Source organism: Notamacropus eugenii, chromosome X (assembly GCF_028372415.1).
Source record: "Notamacropus eugenii isolate mMacEug1 chromosome X, mMacEug1.pri_v2, whole genome shotgun sequence".
In the NCBI taxonomy this organism is placed as follows: Eukaryota; Metazoa; Chordata; class Mammalia; order Diprotodontia; family Macropodidae; genus Notamacropus; species Notamacropus eugenii.
In genome coordinates, this window is record NC_092879.1 from 62854862 (window position 1) to 62867279 (window position 12418).

The 12418-nt window shown below is 46.3% G+C and overlaps 1 long non-coding RNA gene across 1 annotated transcript; it reads left to right on the plus strand.

Moving 5' to 3' along the window:
* Nucleotides 1–8602: 8602 nt before the first annotated feature.
* On the plus strand, nucleotides 8603–9371 carry LOC140515465 (uncharacterized). Its single transcript, XR_011971041.1, has 2 exons — nucleotides 8603–8800; nucleotides 8939–9371. It is a non-coding gene; the product is annotated as an uncharacterized lncRNA (long non-coding RNA).
* Nucleotides 9372–12418: the final 3047 nt, after the last annotated feature.

The following is a 12418-nucleotide window of genomic DNA, read 5'->3' on the forward strand; positions in this document are numbered from 1 at the left end:
GCCAAACCCTTCATTTTAGAGAGGGGTGAAATGATCTATCACCTTCAGCTTCTTCCCTCCAAGTGCAGTGCTTGATTATATCCCACTGCCTTTTCAGTAGCCTGCTCCTTTGGCAGTAGCTCAGTCATTAATTGTCACCCAGTTCGGAGAAGCACAAGCATTAGGGGACTAAGTTCACCCAATCTGAGAAATTTTCTGATGGACTCCTACAGAGATTCTAGTTGGAGCACCTTTTGGTGCCTCCAGGTTCACAGCCATCCTGTCAGATGTCTGGCTCCAATGTCAAATTGTGGGCTTCTTGTAGGCCCCAAACAACATGGGAGACACAATTTTGATTTCCTGATGAGCCAGTTCATTAAACCTAATGGTTTTCAACTGCCTATTGCTGGCTCCACTTTTTAGGGAAGCTTGGAAGCAAGGTTTTTGTGTACACCAACAGATGTTGCAACTGAGCTCATCATTACTCGCTCTGATCATGCTTACCATATTCTTCATCAGGGAAGTCAACCTTAAATTACAGCTTGTCCAATGTGTCTGTCTTCTCTGGCTCTATGTTGTACTTGCAAGAAGGTGACATTATGTGTGAACAACACACAGATGTGGTTTCTGGCTTTCACTGGGGAACTAACAGAGCTCCAAGATAAGATGAATGTAGTGAGAGAGCTTGTTAACAACCCCAAAGTCACTCAGCTAATGCTGTGAAGACTGTCTGGGAGCTGTCAAGTGTGCACAGAATTCTTGCTTGTCCTGATGTTAGAGTTGCTATGAATGCTACCCATTTAACAATACTCTGGGGGAACCTTTGAAACTCAGCATGAGCCCCCAAATATTTCTGATGTTTTGGCAGAGATCTATGCTGATACATCTTAGAGGGTGAGAACTCTGCTCTGTCCTTCTCTAAAATGCTTAGGAGAGTGCCAATGTATCCCAAAAGATTACACACACAGACACACACAAGCGCGTGCGTATGTGTGTATATGTATATATGTGTTTACACATATATACATATACACACACACACATATATATATATATCGATATAGATACAGATATTCTCCCTTAAAGTATTCGAATTTATGTAAAGTGAGAACTGTATATGTGCAGCTCTACCTTAAATCTACCTTCTCTTCAAGCTTGCAGTTAGAGCATAAGTTCCTCAAGGGCAGGGACTACATACAGTTCCTGCTTTATGTAAATTAGAATCCTGCCACTTTGACTCCCCAGTATACTGGCTCAGGCTCAGGTTAAGTCTCCTGGCAGGTGGTGACAGGGGTAACAGCTGCAGTAGACATTTCAAGGCCCCATGCACTGAATCAGCTTTGGCTGCAGAGTCACAGAGAGAATGGTCCTTGGAGCCCAAAGTATTTTGAATAACCCAGGATCATTTCAGATTTATGAAACATCAATAGCAGAAGGATTTTAAGTTGATGGGCATATTTACACACTATTGGCCAAACTCTATGAATTTGTCTAGACAGCAATTTGGAATTATGATAAAAAAAGGAATTAAAATGTCCATACCCTTTAACCTTAAGACCCCTTTGTTAGGGCAGGGGAATAAGCATTTTTTAAGCTCCTACTTTGTTCCAGGAACCATGCTAAGCACTTTTGCAAATATTACCTCATCATATATGGTAGGCATATATCCTGAGATCAAAGAAAGGAAGATCTCATATATTCCAAAACATTCTCATATATTCCAAACAAAATTCTGTTGTAGTAACAAAGAACTGAAAACAAAGTAAATGCCCATTGACTAGGGAATGGCCAAAAATGAACTGTGGTACATGAATGTTCCAAACTATTACCATAAGAAATTCTGTGAAAACCATAGGAAGCCATTTGAAATGATATAGACTGAAGTAAAAATAAGCAAAAAAACAACATACACAATGACTTTAACAATGGAAGTGGGAAGAAGCAGTTGAGCACAGAGTGATTTTAATGACTAAGCTTGATCCTAGAGAAAATTTTTTTAACAAATGTACCTTCTTCCCCTTTTTACAGAGGCAAGGGACTATGGGAGTACAAAATTGGATATAGGTCAGAAACCGTTGGTATATTAGTTGGTTTTGCTGAACTGATTTTTTCCCCTATTTTTTAAGTTTTTGTTCTTTAGGACTGCCATTGAAAGTAATTACAAATGAATAATGAATAAGTATTTAAAATACCAACTATTTCCATGCCAGTCAAGAAAAGGGAAAAGGGGGCGGAGCCAAGATGGCAGAGTAGAAAGACGCACATACACATAGCTCCAAACCCACAACCCACAGAACGGCTAGAGGGGACCAACTCATGGTGAATTCTGCACCCAGAGGCCACAGAATATTGGAGCGAGGGAGATTTCTGTTCCGGAGAGACCAGCAAACCTCTCGCGGGGGGTCCTTCGCGCTGCGGACTGAGCGCCGGGACTGGGAGCAGAGGGCAGCCCTGCAGCGGCCGCAACACGGTGAGGAGGAGATCCGAGCGGGCTATGGGGACGGGATCTCCAGCGGCCACGCGGGTCCCTCCACCCACAGAGGGACCTGCAAACCCCTCGCAAAAGGTCTGTTGCGCTGCAGACGCGGAGCCCAGCCTAGACCTGCGGCGGCCGCGGCTCCGAGAGGTACAGATCCGAGCAGGCTTCGGGGACGGGATCTCCAGCGGCGGCACAAGCCCCTCCACCCACAGGAGACGGGGGTCGGTGAGAGAGTCTCTTTGGTGGGTCGAGAGGGGAGTGGGGTGCCCCCATGGCTCGGGCCCCCCCCAGGAGATAGAAGCTGAGAGGTGGCTGCAGACAGGGGCTCCCCAAGCGAGCGGGAGCCTGGATCCATTGTGGAAGGTCTATACATAAACCCCCTGAGGGAACTGAGCCTGAGAGGCGGCCCTGCCCCGACCTGACCACCTGAACTTAATTCTCACACTGAATAGCAGCCCTGCCCCCACCAAAAGCCCTAAGGCGGGAAGCAGCATTTGAATCTCAGTCCCCAAACGCTGGCTGGGAGGACCAGGAGGGGAGGTGGGTGTGAGGAGAATATTCAGAGGTCAAGTCACTGGCTGGGGAGAATGCCCAGAAAAGGGAAAAGAAATAAAACTATTGAAGGCTACTTTCTGGGAGAAGAGACATTTCCTCCCTTCCTTTCTGATGAGGAAGAACAATGCTTACCATCAGGCAAAGACACAGAAATCAAGGATTCTGTGTCCCAGCCCACCCAATGGGCTCAGGCCATGGAAGAGCTCAAAAAGAATTTTGAAAATCAAGTTAGAGAGGTGGAGGAAAAACTGGGAAGAGAAATGAGAGGGATGAAAGAAAAGCATGAAAAGCAGATCAGCTCCCTGCTAAAGGAGAACCAAAAAAATGTTGAAGAAATTAACACCTTGAAAACTAACCTAACTCAATTGGCAAAAGAGGTTCAAAAACCCAATGAGGAGAAGAATGCTTTCAAAAGCAGAATTAGCCAAATGGAAAAGGAGATTCAAAAGCTCACTGAAGAAAATAGTTCTTTCAAAACTAGAATGGCACAGATGGACACTAAGGACTTTGTGAGAAAGCAAGATATCACAGAACATAGCGAGAAGATTGGAAAAATGGAAGATAATGTGAAATATCTCATTGGAAAAACAACTGACCTGGAAAATAGATTCAGGAGAGACAATGTAAAAATTTTGGGACTACCTGAAAACCATGATCAAAAGAAGAGCCTAGACATCATCTTCCATGAAATTATCAAGGAAAACTGCCCTGAGATTCTAGAACCAGAGGGCAAAATAAATATTCAAGGAATCCACAGAACACCGCATGAAAGAAATCCAAAAAGAGAAACTCCCAGGAACATTATGGCCAAATTCCAGAATTCCCAGGTGAAAGAGAAAATATTGCAAGCAACTAGAAAGAAACAATTCAAGTATTGTGGAAATACAATCAGGATAACACAAGGTCTAGCACCCTCTACATTAAGGGATCGAAGGGAATGGAATAGGATATTCCAGAAGTCAAAGGAACTAGGACTAAAACCAAGAATCACCTACCCAGCAAAACTGAGTATAATACTTCAGGAGAAAAAATGGTCTTTCAATGAAATAGAGGATTTTCAAATTTTCTTGATGAAAAGACCAGAGCTGAAAAGAAAATTTGACTTTCAAACACAAGAATGAAGAGAAGCATGAAAAGGTAAACAGCAAAGAGAAGTCATAAGGGACTTACTAAAGTTGAACTGTTTACATTCCTACATGGAAAGACAATATTTGTAACTCTTGAAACATTTCAGTATCTGGGTACTGGGTGGGAGTACACACACACACATGCACACAAGCACACATACATAGAGACGGAGTGCACAGAGTGAATTGAACAGGTTGGGATCATATCTTAAAAAAAAAATGAAATCAAGCAGTGAGAGAGAAATATTGGGAGGAGAAAGGGAGAAATTGAATGGGCAAATTATCTCTCATAAAAGAGGTAAGCAAAAGACTTATTAGTGGAGGGATAAAGAGGGGAGGCGAGAGAAAAACATGAGGTCTACTCTCATCACATTCCACTAAAGGAAAGAATAAAATGCACACTCATTTTGATAGGAAAACCTATATCACAATACAGGAGAGTGGGGGACAAGGGCACAAGCAGGGTGGGGGGGAGGATAGAGGGGAGGGCATGGGGAGGAGAATGCAATCCGAGGTCGACACTCATGGGGAGGGAAAGGATCATAAGAGAATAGAAGTAATGGGGGACAGGATAGGATGGAGGGAAATATAGTTAGTCCTATACAACACAACTAGTATGGAAATCATTTGCAAAACTACACAGATTTGGCCTATATTGAATTGCTTGTCTTCCAAAGGGAAGCGGTGGAGAGGGAGGGAGCTAAAGAAGCTGGAACTCAAAGTGTTAGGATCAACTGTAATGTTCTTACCACTTGGAAATAAGAAATACAGGTTAAGGGGTAAAGAAAGCTATCTGGCCCTACAGGACAAAAGAGAAGACGGAGACAAGGGCAGAGAGGGAAGATAGAAGAGAGAGCAGATTGGTCACAGGGGCAATTAGAAAGCTCAGGTTTGGGGGGGAGGGGAGAAAAGGGGAGAAAATTTGTAACCCAAAATTTTGTGAAAATAAATTTTAAAAGTTAAATAAAAAAAAAAGAAAAAAGAAAAGGCCTTAACATAATTTTTCAAAGTGACAAGAGAGATACTTGCAATAATATTGTTTTATGCCAAGTCCTTTATCAAACACTCTCCATGTACTCCACATTATGGACATGATGCTGACAATTCTGCTACCTTCCATAACCTGGCTGGCATGGGTCTAATTTTCATGTGACTTTGGATTTTGGATGGTAAACTACTGTGTAGAATATTGCATCAAAAGGTCCAATTAGATGAGATCTTAGAAACGATCCTATTTACTGGACAATGAATTGTTAGGCAGTTTTTCCTTAGATGAAGTTACAGATCTTTTTCTCTGTACCTCCCTCCTATTATTTCCAGCTCTGCCTTCTCAGAGAGCACTGAACAAACTGAATCCCTCACTTATTAATCCTATAAATCCTTGAAGACAACTATCATGTCTCTCCTGAATTTTTAATAGATCTTTCTTGACATGATCACCTGTTCTATTCTCATACTGATCACTTACTTCGGGACGTACCCCAGTCTATGATGTTCCTAAAATGTGGTACCCTGAACTGGTCATATTACCACAGATATGGTCTGATAAGGATGGAGTCTAGTGGGAGTATGGCCACGTTGCTCCGGACACTATACCTCTTTGAATACAACCTGCGACTTTATGGACTACCCTGCTGCAGTTGAATCATACTAAGTTTACAATCCACTAAAAGTCTTTTCTTGACTTTCCACATTAACTGCTGCTGTCTATCCACTTCCCCATTCAGCAGTTGTGAATCTGGATTTTTGAACCCTACTGGAGAACTTAATGTGGATCCTTATTGAATTTTACCTCATTAGACATGGACGATTTTTCTAGCCTTGTAATATTTCTGCATCCTAATTTTGTCATCCAATATCTTAGCTATCTCAACTTCATGTGATGCTTTCTATTATTTCACTCAAATCATAGATAAGAATATTGAATGCAAAGGGTCAATGCCATATCCCTGCAGCATTCTATTAAATATCCTTCTCCAAAAAGGCACTGTCCTATTAATTGTTCTCTTTGGGTCCAACTGTACAGCCAGTTCTAAACCTATTTAACTGAAGTATATGCTCTAGTACGTATTTGTTCGTTTGCTCTATAGGAACAGAGTTACTTTGTCCAGTGCTGTACTTACATTATATCTATTCTGTCTACCATGTTCCCCCGATCTACCACTCTAGTTACTGTATCAAAAATGGAAATGAAGTTCATCTACCATGACTTGTACTTGACGAAGCCATGTACTGGCTCTTTGTGATCAGCACTTTGCATTCTAAATGCTAGCACATTCCTCCTTTAATAATGTATTTTAGAATCCTGGCAGAAATAGAAGTCAGGCTTATTGGTTTATAGGGTATAATAGTCTGTTCTCCTTTCCCTTTTATAAGAAATGAGACATTTGCGGTATTCTAGCCCAGGGCCTCCTTTCCCATTCCCCACAGTGTTTCACTGATTTATCCCTACTACTGGTTCAGCTGACACACCTGCCTGTTTTTTCTGTACCCTGAGCCAGAGTTCACTGCAGCCTGGTGACTTGAACTCCATTAGTCACATCAGGTCTTCTCCCTCCCTCTCCCTCTCCCTCCCTCTCCCTCTCCCTCTCCCTCTCCCTCCCTTCCTCCCTCTCCCTCTCTCTCCCTCTCCCTCTCCCTCTCCCTCTCCCTCCCTTCCTCCCTCTCCCTCCCTCTCCCTCTCCCTCTCCCTCTCCCTCTCCCTCCCTTCCTCCCTCTCCTAATTTCCCCCTTTTTCCCTTCTCTCCCCACTCTCACAGAATTTGCTTCACTGCTGCAATGTCTCTACATTTCCACATTTAGCCAGTCCTGTAGGTAGGGAAAGGGTTGGGGAGGGGAAGCAGGTGAAACATAATAGCAGTGGGAGAAAAAAGGGGACAGAGATGGAATCCATGTGATGGAGGTGAAAGCTATAAGACTTAGTAACTGGAACTGTGAGGTAAGGAAATCAGGAATAAGATATACAAGGAAAAGACAGTGTGTTTGGTTTTGGACATAGGATCAGAGATTTGGTAGTCATAAGGGATCTTCCCAATCATCTGGTTCGATATCCCTCATTTACAAAAAAAAAAAGAAAGAGGGAGAGAAATTGAGACCCAGAAAGAGGAAGAGTCTTGAACAAAGTCACAAAGGTGGTAAATGGCATAAATTATAGCCCTGAGGATTGATAATATAACAAGGATGAAAAATTTACTTTGGAAAGGTGAATTTTAGTAGGGACTTCAAGTTAAGCCAGGGAGGTCAGGGTTAATCTGGCATTAATGGTGCTTAGTGAAGCTATGGTAGCCCTCCTTGTGAGACCAGTACTTTCTGATCTAAAACCCTTGAATGTGTTCTAGAACCTTAGGAGAGAGAGAAGTTCAGCCCAACAGTTTATACCATACAGATGTTGCCTTCTTCCTCTTTTTCGGAAAAATGGCTATTTGCAGGATTCTAACTCAGGTTCCTCTTTTTCCAATTGACCATGGGATTTCACTGAGTAGTGCCTCACTGGCAGAAGTTCAAGGGTCCCATCTGCCTGTTCTTTCTCTATCTGGAGATGGAGTTCACTCAGTCCTGGTGACTTAAAGTCATTGGTGACAATGAGTCACATCAGGTTCGTATTCAATCCCTCTCTCTCTCTCTCTCTCTCTCTCTCTCTCTCTCTCTCTCTCTCTCTCTCTCTCTCTCTCTCTCTCTGTCTCTTGGGGTGCTCTTGAAAAAAGTTTAATATTTCATTTTTCTGCAACTCCATGGGAAAAGAACTTTCCACATTCCTGTTTAAAGTTTGGGCTGCTGTCCTTTGCTTGCTGCAAAACAGACCCCAGGCATCCATTTGTGTAATAGAGTCTCTATGTGTTGAGTAAGGGGAGGCACTGCAGACAATTCATTCCCTTACCCTTCGCTTCTCTGCCTAGCCTTGCTGAAACGGGAGGAGCAGGGACACGGAGGTGGCTCTGAATGGGACAAGAAGCCCCTGGAGTGAGGATGCTAGACCCCGAATCTCTCATGGGGCCTTCTCTGTACTACTGGAGACTAGGGGCCTTGGGGACTTGGGAGGACAGAAGAACTGGAGCAGTGAAGTAGCTCAGCTCCTTAAACTCTTCCTCACACATGGACAGTGCATAGAAAACCAAAAGAAAGGCCCTTCTCTCAATGAGAGCGGGCAAACAATTCCAACACACAAGCTTCTGAGGAGCTTTGACCTCTATATAGGGAGAAGGGGCTGGGCTGAGGGTGAGGAAAGTGATCTGCAGGTCCTGGGCTATCTATGTCCCAATCAATATTTTCAACCTTACATCTTGTTCCTCTTTTAATTTCTTGTACTCATGTAATTCTAAAATTCTCTTTGTGCCATCCTTGAAAAATTTGGCTTTACTTTGACTTCAGTTTCAACAAAAACCATCAGTCATGACACTTGACACATGACACAAGCCTCTACTTGCTTCAGGCTGACATCCCTCTCCGATGACATCACGGATTGTTGGCTAGTCAGGCCTATTGTTGGGTAGGGAAAGGTCACAATTACTGAGGGAGATGCAGAAAGGAGGCCTGAGCCTGGACACAGACAAGGCCAGAAGTGGAGCCTTCCCCTGTTGCAATCTTCTGACAAATCCTATTAGGACCTGATGTCCCTTGGAAGCCTGAGTCCCTGGGGGGAGCAAGCTGCCTTCCAAGACAGGTCCGTCCATGGTGCGGTCCATGAGATCCCCAGGACGACAATGGAGCCGCCTCTGCCTTGCTTCTCCGTGGCTGAATTCCATCCAGGTTCCTGCTTGACCTGGTTCATACTCACATTTTCATGTTCTTTCCCATGCAGGGGCACAGCTGCTTGAATGCACATCAGCCACAGTGCCAGGAGCAATCCCAGAAACCATCCTCCTTGGGATGAGTATGCCCAGTGGACCCAGCGAAAGGAGGCTGCACTACTGCGACACTGAGGGTGGCCCAACCACTGGACAAGGAGAGTTTCCAGCAGGAGCCCATCAACGGCACTCCAGCAGGCACCCCTTGGCTCGCCAGCCTTGCCCCGCACAGGTCCGGACCCCAATCACAGCCTGCTGGAAGTTGTCCACGTGGTGAGGCACAGCTGCCAACGGGAGCCCCTTTCTATGGCATGGGAGCGCTAGCTCCAATGACCTGTGGGACACTTGCTGAGACATGACAGGGGTATTTCTCTACCGCTCATCATCCTACGGCTTTGCTCTAGGCCTTCCTTCTCTCTGAGCAACAAATAAAGACAATGAGTATGGCTCTTGTGTCACAGTGTCTTTACTGAAAGAATGGATGAATGTATGGATGAATGAATGAATTTTTGAAAGAATGATGGATGCGTTTTCTCAGTGTGCACACTTGTGTGCCAGGCACTGGGGGAAGAGACAGAAAAGTAAGACTGTCCTGGCTCCAAAGAACCTGAAATTCTCCTGGGGGAGAGACGACTTGGGGATAGGGCCAGCTACAACTCATGGAAAGGTCTCATGGTCCTTAGGGTGCAGCAGTGGACCACTCCCTAATGTGTCTTCTGTCATGTCATTTCCCAGTGGTAAAGTCATACCCATTTCTTGGTGGACCCATTTTGGATTGTCAAAGACTTTGCTGGACCAACTTGTCTGGGTTTTTGGTAGCTGTTTCTTGAGCCCCTGCAAGAGCCCTGCCCAGGCTGCTTCTCCACAGGGGTTCTTCTCACAACGATCCCAGGGAACCCTGGGCTGCTCCTGGACTCCAGGGCCTGGGCTGTCCCAATCATGGTTTGAGAGGAGGTAGTGGTGAAGGTGATGTTGGCAGTGGGGCCCTCCTTGCACATGCTGGGCCGTCTCTCAAGCCAGGGGGCCTTGCTGCCTCTGCTGGGCTGGCCTCTGCACTCTCCTGCGGGTGGCAGCTGGTGGGGATGGCTGGGCCCCGAGCCATGGGGGTTATGCCCTTTGACGATGCCTCAGGGCTTTTAGGGAAGCAGCATTAGCGTTCTGGGTCGCAGCTGCCAATCCCAAGGTTCCTCTCTTAACGTACTTGTTGGGACACACCTGTGACGACTTGGTGGTAAAGGGAAGGAAGTTGGGATCCATCTTCATGATCATGTATCCCCTTAATGATGGCAATCATGGTGGCATGCAATCTCCCTGAGATTCTCATTCTCTCTCTCTCTCTCTCTCTCTCTCTCTCTCTCTCTCTCTCTCTCTCTCTCTCTCTCTCTCTCTCTCTTCTACCTCTCTGTCTTTCTCCCTCCCTCTTTCCCTCTCTCAGCCCCTCCCTCTTTCTTCCATGTTGTCTCCTCTTTTCTCCCCTGTTTCCTGTCTCTTGTCTCTGTCGTTTGCAAAGCCTCAGCTTTTCCGCTGAAACCAAGCTTTAATTTAATGAAAGCACTCTTCACTGGAGGCATTGACCTAATTCCTTCCTACTTCAGCCTAGGTTTTGGTCATTGCCCAAGAGACCTAATGCACTGAGAAAGTCACATACATCCTTACAGAGATGTCCGCACCTGGTGAGCTTCAGCAAAGATGTCTGTGCTGGTGAGGGAGCACAGGCCTTTTTGTCTGAGATGACCAAGCCTGTTGTGGGCAGGAGCAGTTGGAAAGCCCCTCAGAACTCATCACCAAGGACTGCTTGTTCAATGTCTCTACAGAAATGTGGAGAGCTGAGGTAGAAGGCATGGCCCACCTCCTTCCCCATTCTGCAGGGAGTGACAACCACTAAGGCCTCTCTGCTGCCCTAAAGGCTTCCTCAACACATGGCAGTTGGCCCAAAGGTTCTGCCCCCTGACTTCAACATCTCTCTTGCCATGGAGATCAAGGGATGGCAAGATCACCAGGTGGTCCTCCAACAGAGAAGAGACCAAACAAGACTTGGCACCATGTGGGCAAGAAGAGAAGGAAGCCTGGTGCAGTCAGTGGCCAGGTCCTGGGCTACCTTATGGCACCAGGTGAGACAAGGTCACGTTCAGGGCAGGGTTCAGATGGGGACACAGAGTTCGGGCAGCATTTGGGCAGGGCTCCTCAGGTCCCTGCCTAGTTACCGATGACTTGCAAGTGAGGGCAGACAGCCATCACTGCGGGAAAGGATCATTGCTCAGAGGAGACCCACCTTCCTCACCTCCATCAGCCACAAGTGTCCACCAACTGGCACACACAGACAAGAAACATCACTCCACCTCTTGCAGCAGAAGTCACCCCAGCCTACCCCATCCTGCTTCTGGCCCAGCCCTGACACTCATCTCCCCAAGAAGCAGCCCCTGTACAAATGGGACAAGCAGGCCCCACGAAATGACAACCAAGCGCCACATGGAGGAAACGCAAGGCAGCCAAAGTCAAGGAGCAAGGGACCCTGGGGAGCCCAGGACACTTAGCCCACGAGCCATTGGAAGAATTCCACTTCCAGCCTGGTGCCCCCAGCCCTCATTCAGGGGCACACCCCCTGCCGAGATGCAGCCTGGCAGCAGCTCCTGCACGGCCTACAGGCTCACTGAAGGAGGACCCGCTTGTCCCCAAAGCCTTTGTCTCCTTCCAATGGGACCAGCTCACATAGGGACACCACTTTCATGGCTGCAAATGACATTGGAGACAATCGTATCTCTTTGGCTGCTCTACCCCAAGGATGATGGAGCCTGGAAAGGGGATACAGAGCCAAAGCTGGCCCTCAATTCAGTCACGCCCCACCCACCCCCCTTAGAATATCAGAAACTTGAGGCCAGGGACAGTCTTACTTTTCTCTTTATATCCTCAGCGCTGAGCACAGGGATTCACACTGACACATTTGCACAAAGAAAGCCTTCATTCATTCAACCACCCAGTTCATGTGTCCAGGAAGGCCTTGTCTCTATCCAGTCCACCCTCCCACCAGCCACCTGCTAGGACAGAAGCGCACATTCCTGATGCAGGAAATGGCAGCCTCTTGGCCTGACCTGCTCAACCTACTTTCAGTTCAGGGCCTTGGACTTACGCTGTTGGCAGCCACCATCCAGGGCTCCTATGTGTCTGTCTGTCAGTCTGTGTCTCTCAGTCTCTCAGGCTCTCTCTCTCGCTCTCTAGTTCTCTCTCTCTCTCTCTCTCTCTCTCTCTCTCTCTCTCTCTCTCTCTCTCTCTCTCTTCACCATCTGCTTACATCTTCACTACTGCACTGGCTCCACATTTACCCAGTCCTGGAGATGGAGGGAAGGGAGAATGGGGGGAAGGTAGTGACAGGAACATAACAGCAGTGGGAGAAGAAAGGGAGAGGTAGATGGGAGCCATGTTCTCTAGATGGAACCCATGGGACTTGGTAACTGGAAGTGACACATGGAAGACTAGGTGAATAGGGACCTACAAAC